Source organism: Rhinopithecus bieti, unplaced genomic scaffold (genome assembly GCF_001698545.2).
Source record: "Rhinopithecus bieti isolate Rb0 unplaced genomic scaffold, ASM169854v2 scaffold_35869, whole genome shotgun sequence".
NCBI lineage: Eukaryota > Metazoa > Chordata > Mammalia > Primates > Cercopithecidae > Rhinopithecus > Rhinopithecus bieti.
Window position 1 is genome coordinate 57316 of NW_016815084.1, and position 9243 is coordinate 66558.

General features: G+C 41.5%; 1 pseudogene; it reads right to left on the bottom strand.

Annotated features, from left to right (window-relative positions):
* Positions 1-5253: 5253 nt before the first annotated feature.
* LOC108515801 (dehydrogenase/reductase SDR family member 2, mitochondrial-like) overlaps positions 5254-9243 on the bottom strand; it is a 16359-nt pseudogene continuing 12369 nt past the window's right edge.

Here is a 9243-nt window from a genome sequence, read left to right on the forward strand (position 1 = left end):
CAGAGTCTGGCTGTGTCGCCCAGGCTGGACTGCAGTGGCTGGATCTCAGCTCACTGCAAACTCCGCCTCCCGGGTTCATGCCATTCTCCCACCTCAGCCTCCGAGTACCTGGGACTACAGGCGCCCGCCACCTCACCCGGCTAATTTTTTGTATTTTAGTAGAGACGGGGTTTCACCATGTTCGCCAGGATGGTCTCGATCTCCCGACCTCGTGATCCGCCCGCCTCGGCCTCCCAAAGTGCTGGGATTACAGGCTTGAGCCACCGCGCCCGGCCTTCTGAATTCTTTTTCTCAGCAAGGAACTGCCCTGAGAAAGAGAATGCATTCCTGGGGGGAGGTCTCTGAAATGGCCACTCTGGGAATGTCTGTCTTATCAAGTTGCAGATAAGGGATGAAATAAGCCCTGGTCTCCCATAGCGCTCCCAGGCCTATTAGGATGAGGAAATTCCTGCCTAATAAATTTTGGTCAGACCGGTTTTCTGCTCACAAACCCTGTCTCCTGATAAGATGTTATCAGTGACAATGTGTGCCCGGTGGGACATGAAACTTCATTAGCATTTTTAATTTCACCCTGGTCCTGTGATCTTGCCCTGCCTCCATTTGCCTTGTGATATTTTATTACCTTATGAAGCATGTGATCTCTGTGACCCACACCCTATTCACACACTCCCTCCCGTTTTGAAAATCACTAACAAAACTTGCTGGTTTGGCAGCTTAGGGGCATCACAGAACCTGCCGACATGTGATGTCTCCCCCAGATGCCCAGTTTTAAATTTTCTCTCTTTTGTACTCTTTCCCTTTATTTCTCAGACTGGCCAACACTTAGGGAAATGGAAAATAACCTACATGCAATAACGTTGAATTATCGGGGGTGGGTTCCCCTGATAGAAAAGAGCAGTTTATTTCAGGAATACAGCATATGTACAAATTTGGAAGGTTAAAAATATATGGGTTCATACTTTTCTGTTGGCATAACACTGCTTAAACGTATTATTGGTTCATTTCATCCAGTTCAAATCACTTCAACGTGCTGGCTCTTACTCTTATCTGATCCTTGAGATTGCTCTGACCCTTTCCCACAAGTTCATTCTTACATTCCTTTAAAAACAAGATACTTCAACAAAGAATCAGAGACTTTCTGGTGTGGAACTGTCTTTGGATTATCTACTTAAAAACTGTCAGAGGTTCATTCCCTCTGCAGCCTTACAGCAAAGTAGACCTTCCATCCTCTCTTGAAATGTTCTAGTGAAATGGGAAATTCCCATTACCCATGGCTATATTTCCTCTTTGGGGATTTGAAAACATCTTTTTAATGGGAGCAGAAACCTTTCTCTATATACAGCTTCTTCCCGTTGGTATTAGATGCATCCTTTTTACTTACATTATTGAGCATTATTATTATTATTATTATTATTATTATCATCATTATTTGAGACAGAGTCTCTGTCACCCAGGTTGGAGTGTAGTGGTGTGATCTCAGCTTACTGCAACCTCACCTCTGGGGTTCAAGTAATTTTCCTGCCACAGCCTTCTAAGTAGCTGGCATTACAGGTGCATGCCACCACACCCAGCTAATTTTTGTATTTTTAGTAGAGACAAGGTTTCACCACATTGGTCAGGCTGGTCTCGAACTCCTGACCTCGTGATCCACCTGCCTCAGCCTCCCAAAGTGCTGGGATTACAGGCGTGACCCATCGCACCTGGCCACCATTGAGCATTATTGAGCAAGTCAATTTTCTCTTCCCTATGACAGCCCTTCAAACCATGAAACAGGTTATGTTACTTTCACCTGTCCTAGTTTTGCCTGGCCTTCTCTCTGCTAAGCAATCCCAGTTCCCTCTCATCACTTTTGGTCATCAGACAAGAAACATCTCCCAGAGTCATTTTATTTATTTTCTCAATTTTTGTAAAGTGTCTTAGAAATATAGTTTTAGGCCCCTCCACTACCACTCGCCCACAGCAAGGCAGTGTGCAGCTCCCAAACTAGTCCTGATTGCAAATTCTGGAGCCACTGAGGATAGATCATCAAGACCTTTACTAGATTCTTCATACAATTATTACTAATAAAGGTAAATTTACCTAATGCTTAATATGTCATTTAATCATCAGACACATATTATCTACTCATCACTTTTATAGATGAGGAAAAAATTGAGACTTTAACTTTACCAAAGTCACTCACATAGTAAGCAATAGAGAGAAGATTTGAATCCAGTCCACCAATTCCAAAGCCCATGTTCTTAAGTATTAAGCTATACACCAAATTGAGGCATGACTCATGCTTTTTTTCTCTCCTTCTAAATTTTTTACACTTCCAGTATTCAGTGTGACAGAATTGATGCTTCCTCTCTCAAAACCCAATTCCAGAGTCCACCAGACTCCACCCACTCTCAGATGGTTAACACAAACCCTCACTGTCTCACAACCTCAGCTGGGCCAGGAAGCATCATCGTCTGGAAGGAGCTGCAAGATACAACTTACTGCCTTTCCATTGTGGTTGGCTTTGACCCCTGTAGAGAAACATAAGCCATGAGAGAATATAGAAGAAAATGGATAAATGAGACAGGTGGTATGGTGAAAAAAGAGGAGAATTAAGGCTCAGGACAAGAGTGTGTGAAGACCAGACCTGAAACAGGAAACATGAATTACATAGTCAAACAAAATCTCAGGGAACACCTATCCCCAACTGCTGAACCACAGAGTAGACATGCGGGAATGGATTTATTTAAAAGACCAGATAATGTGTAAGTTGACTGTGCTACAGAGGATACTCCCTGTAGTAAAAGAATGAGAAATCAACTAGAAAAGGGAGACTGACATCGCCGAGAAGCTCAAGAGTCTTTTTTGTAAGCAAAGAATGACAAGGAGGGACATCTGTGGAGCTCATGTCCCTTTTGTCAGTATAATGAAAGAAATCTAAAACAGGAAAGGTCAATCAGTTCTAATTGTTCTATTAAGCAGCAAAACTAGAATGGTAGCCAGGGGACTCTGAGCCACAGGGATTTATGACAATGGCTAATGGACTATGGTGCTCAGAGAAACAGAGCAGCTGAGCAGAAGAATGACGTCAGCTGCGACAATGAAAGATCACAGTTCTTTACTCATCTTGCTCGTTTCCTGCCCCTGACCTGGAATCAGGCACGTCTCTAAAAAGCCTTGGGGTCTTTTGGTGGGAAACAATATTCTAAGACCATAATGTGAATGCCAGGGATGCAAGTGCTTTGGGTTGGTTGGTGTATCTAGGCTTTTTCTTTGGACAGAGCTAAGAAAAAACTTATCATGAGTTTAATGATACTCCCAAGTCAAATTTGAAACCACACAAAGGCCTGAGGAATACAAAACTATTCTATTACCACTATTTTTGAAAATAGCTAAAATTTTCCTTTGCAAGTGCCATCTCCAACCTCCCCTTCATTTTTATAGTTGTACTATACCTATATTATCAAATCATATAGCCATTACATACCATACTCCCTCTCTTATAACTCTCATTCAGTTTTGGTTCTATAAGTAACTGATATGGTCTGCCTGTATCCCCACCCGAATCTCACCTTGATTTTCAATAATCCCCACATGTCAAGGGTGGTCCAGGTGGAGATAATTGAATCATGGGTGTGGTTTCCCCCTGCTGTTCTCATGGTAGTGAATAAGTCTCATGAGATCCGATGGTTTGATAAATGGGAGTTCCTCTGCACAAGCTCTCTTGCCTGCCACCATTGAAGGTGTGACTTTGCTCCTCCTTTGCCTTCTGCCGTGACTGTAAGGCCTCCCCAGCTATGTGGAACTGTGAGTCAATTAAATCTCTTTTTCTTGATAAATTACCCAGTCTCAGGTATGTCTTTATTAGCAGCCTAAGAACAGACTAATACAGCAACTATGTTAAGTTTTATTGTTTTGTTTTGTTTTGTTTTGTTTTGGAGGCAGAGTCTCACTCTGTTGCCCAGGCTGGAGTGCAGTGGCAAAATCTCAGCTTGCTGCAACCTCTGCCTCCCAGGCTCAAGGGATTCTCATACCTCTGCCTCCCCAGTAGCTGGGTGGGACTACAGGCACACACCACCATACCTGGCTAAGTGTTTGTATTTTTAGTAGAGACAGGGTTTCACCACGTTAGCCAGGCTTGTTTTGAACTCCTTACCTCAAGCAATCCTCTTGCCTCAGCTTCCCAAAGTTTTTGATTATAGGCCTGAGCCACCACACCTGGCCAATATTTAGTTTTTTTATAGTTCTGCTGTATCTATACCATCAGAGCAGAAAGCCATTATATGTCATACTGCCTTCCTTTTAAACTCATTTGTTTTAGTTCTATAAGGAACTATAGTATTCACCGTCAGTCCTTATGTCAATGTTATTCTAGTTAATTTGGTTGTCGAAAGCTTGTCTTCCGGGGGATTTCTCAGGAAGGGCTGATGAGAGCAAGTCTCTAGTTCTTACACATTACGTTGGTTTGTGCCCCTTTATACAGGCCTACCTCTCTCTAGGAGAGAGATACGAGGGCTTGAGGTGGGGAGCCTTCCATGTATCTGGGAATTATTCACCAAAGATGTCTTTGATCCCAGTGTGGGCCAAAGGGATATGGGTGGGGCACTCAAGGTCTGGCACTGTTCCTGACTTTCAAGTACCAAGGGTTTAAATTGTATGAGAGATGATAGTTACTGCCGTGGCACTCATCTGTGGAAGGCTGAGTTGTGTGAATGCAGGTAGACCAGAGCCAGACTTTTAGGATAAGGATCTGAGAGAAGAATGAGAACTGCAGCAGCTGATCTTTCCTCTCAAATACAGGTTCCATGCTGATCCCTTCCTGTTGCACCAACAGACTGGGTTCTGTTTCTGATCATGGCCTAGCTGTGTGCCCTCAAAGCATTTTCCTTAAATTGCTCCAAGTCATCGGGCTCACAGAGATGTTTAGGAGAAAATCCACATGACAGCATCTAGCAGCATACTCAAAATGCCTTTTTCCTTTCCTTCCTTCCAGCTCTCTCTCTCTCTGCCTGAGTTTAGCACCTTTCCTTAAGACTCCCAAGAACACCATTTAGTTTCTGGTGAAGCTGACATCACTTTATCTGATTTTAATGATAGCTTCATACCACAAGCCCTCTTGTGATATGACATATTTCTGATGTTCTTTATTATTTCTGCCAGTGACAGTTTTGAATCAAAGTGTGTATTTGGAGCATGGAACCATTGTTAACAAGGTGTTGCAATGGGGTGGCCCAAGGACCCTCTGAAGCTCCTGCACCAGACACAAGCCCAAGCTCAGAGCTCCTGACCCTCAGAGGTGAGGGGAAATGCTGGCCACCATGATGTTGTCTCCAGTGATGTGGCTGGTGTCTGGATAGCACAGGAAGGACACGAGCCCACACAGTCCTCAGGCCGCCCCACTCTGCATGGAAAAAGGAGGTGGGGCTGAGACTAATTACACCTTCCCCATGAGCCCTGGGTTCCCATGGGATGCTGTGAAGTCAAGACCCCTATGGGGATGAGCGAAGGGCTGTAAGTGAAGAGATGTGGGCTTTGCAGGGACCTGCAGAGGTCATTCCAGGCCCGAGAGGACTGTCAGACCCCAGAAATGGGAATGAGTAAGCCTGTGGTGGATAGTGTGTGATCTTTCGCTCATCATGAAGGTTCTGAGGTCATGTTAATCCAGCTCCACAGGGGACACGGCCTCTCCACAACTTACCTTTGTGCTCTCAAGAGACTTTTCATGTGATCCCCCAAGACCAGGTCCTCAAGGAGCTACAGGAAAGGTAAAAAAGTCAGTGCCACTCATACAGATGGAGTCATGTCACATAGGCTGTGCATCTTGCAGGCCTGTGTCCTTGTGAAAGAACTGTTGGGGTGGCCTTTCACAAAAAACTGATTCTGATTCTGCTGCTGATCCCAAAAGGCTGTGAATATCGGAGCAAAAGTCCACAGGTCCAGGCCAGAGAGTCCAGCTCTCTGTGGGGCATGGCCTGGAAGGGGAAGGCACACTACTGCTCAGGGGGTAGAAACAGGAGCTGCCCGTGGTCCTCACCATGGTGCTGAAGCATGTGTCAATGATTCCTGGTATCAGACAGTTTGCCCGAATGTTCTTTGGTGTGCCAGCTCCCTGCAAGGGTCTTGCTGAGGCCCAACAGGGCTGTTTCACTGACATTATAGGACCCCAGCCTCTGTGGAAAGAAAGGGAAATAGATTAATAGATTAGAAGTGGGAGTAAGGGAGAGTCACTTGAATTTCCTTGGTTCTGCCCAAGGAATTCATCCCAATAACACCTCCAGATCATCAAGTATGGGAGACAATGCCCAAAAGAGATGGCAAGAGGCTTCTACTATGGGCATTATGTAAAAAGCAAGGCCTGTGACACACAATAATCACTTTTGCATTGGAGTAGTCTTGAGGGAGCAATTGTCAAACCCTGGATATTTCCATACATCCAGTTTTCCAGATGAAATGAGAGTTTCTGCTTATCTAACCTGGAGACATGAGATGGTCATACTTACAGCAAGTGGAGTACAGGCTGAAACTGAGGAGAACAGGACCACTGAATCTTGCCTGGAAGGATTAAGATAGGGTGGTATGTGAGTGGAAGACAGTTATTATCTTGTGTGTGGCTGAGAATGGAGGCTGTATGGAAGAGGGGTGGAGGACTATGTGAGTGAAAAAGAATACCTTGGGTCTGGTGGAGGTGGAGCACAGTGGCAATCTTGGCTCACTGCAACCCCCACCTCCCAGTTCAAGTGATCCTCCTGCCTCAGTCTCCTGAGTAGGTAGGACCCCAGGAACATGCCACCACATCTGGCTAATTTTTTTGTATTTTTGGTAGAGACAGGGTTTCACTGCATTGCTGAGGCTGGTCTCCAACTCCTGAACTCTAGCGATCCACCTGCCTTGGCCTCCCAAAGTGCTGGGATTACAGGTGTGAGCCACTGTGCCTGGTCCATGGATTTTGTTTTTGTAGGAAAAACTTTGACTGCACATTACATTTATTTAATGGTTATAGGACTGGTTGAGTTTTCTATCTCTTCTTGAGTCAGTTTTGGTAAGATATATAAGTTTAAAAATTCTTTCTATTATAACTTCAGCATAAACATAAATTTGACATAAAAATTTCTTTTGGGCATTATCATTCTTTTCATGCCTTTTATTGTCCTCAGGATCTGTCTTTTGATCCTATTCCTGATATTGGCTATTTATGTCTTTCCTCTTTTTACTTGATCAATCCCATTGGAAATTTGCCAAAAACATTCATTTTCTTAAAAAATAGGTTTTTTGTTTTCTTGATCCCTATATTGTACTTTGTTTTATTTTCCATTGATCTCTGCTCTATATATTGTTTTATTTTTTCTTTCTAAGTGTTTTTTCTCCTGAACACTTCAACTTTGACTTTTGCTTAACATTGACAATATAATACTTTGGTACCATCAAGAAAGATATACTTTAATTCTGTAAAGAAGGATTAAAATGTGCATTTTAATCTTGGCTCACTGCAACCCCCACCTCCCAGTTCAAGTGATCCTCCTGCCTCAGCCTCCTGAGTAGCTAGTTGAGCTGAGTACATTTTATAAATGTGCTGAGGTTTATTTCTCCTACTTCAATTTCTTGATTGCTAGCCTTTCCTAGAACTATACATTTCCTAGAACTGTTTCTATAAATACATTTCTATAAACTCATTCAACAGAAATGAAAAATTTAATAAAATGTGCCATTTCTGTCAATCAGATTTAAAATGTTTAATTTGATTTAAAAATCTAGCTTGACAGTCTTTATATTTTAACTGTCATCACTGATATACTAGGATTAATGTCTAGCATCCAATTTCGTGCTTTTAAAAAATTCCCCCAGTTCTTTGTTTTGTTTTCTGTCCCTTCTTGCTTTTTTTAGACTATTTTTTCAATTTCCACTCCCCTCTCTATTAATTTGAAAATATACTGTATACTCCATTGCCATTCTTGTAGCTTTGCCCTATAAGCAGGCCTGTTTTGCTTATCAAAGTTTAAGATTAATATCCTTACCCTCTCTCTAACACTATAAAAATCTTGTAACACCTTAACTCCATTTCTATCTCCTGATTTAAATATTATTTTGTGTATTTAGCTATTTTGTGGAGTTAATGTTTTAACTCCACGAAACGATTTCTTTTACAAGAAGTAGTTAAATTTGTTCATGTTACTATGTTCTGTGATTTTCATTCTTACTTTCATCTTAGATTTTCCATATGAGATCATTTCTTTCCTTCTGCCTAAAGTACCATTTAAAGTTTCCTTTAGTGAAGATCTTCTGGCAGTAAACTTTGTTTTCATTTCTCTGAAAATGTTATAAATTTGTCCTAATTTTTGAAAGATATACTTGATAGATACGGAATTCTAGGTCGATAGTTATATTCTTTTAGCATATGGGTATCTCCACTTAAATTGAGTTAGGAATAATAGGATTTTTGACAAGTAGATAAGAATAAATAGAAACAACTTAAGTGGAGCTTCCTTCATAAAGTCCTGCCTTATCCACAAGGTTGGAGAAAGCAATCTTTTACTTGCTCAGATCTCACAACTAATAATAGTAGTAGTAATAATAATCTTAATAACATTTATTATAAATATAGAAACCAATTAAATTGTTATTAAATGTTATTTATACTATGTATGTGATAATTTATACTGTAGTTAATATTTATTTTCTTCACTTTTTTAACCCTTATTTTAAGTTCAGGGGTACAGGTACAGGTTTGTTACACAGGTAAACTTGTTTCATGGGGATTTGTTGTACAGATTATTTTATCACCCAGGTGTTAAACCTAGTACCCACTAGTTATTGTTCCTGATCCTCTCCCTTCTCCCACTTTCAACCCTCCGACAGGCCCCAGTCTCTGTTATTCCCCATTATGTATTCATGTGTTCTCTTCATTTAGCTCCCACTTATAAGTGAGAACATACAGTATTTGCTTTTCTGTTCCTGTGTTAGTTTGCTAAGGATAATGGCCTCCAACTCCACCCATGTTCCTGCAGAGGACATGATCTAATTCTTTTTCATGGCTGCATAGTATTCCATGGTGTATATTTATCACATTTTCTTTAATCTGCCATTAATGGACATTTAGGTTGACTCAATGTATTTACTGTTGTGAATAGTGCTGCAATGGACATACGCGTGCATATGCCTTTGTAATACAATGATTTATATTCCTTTGGTTATATATCAGTAATTTACACTCCTTTTTCCCACAATCTCACCAGCATCTGTTACTTTTTTGACTTTTTTTTTTTTTTT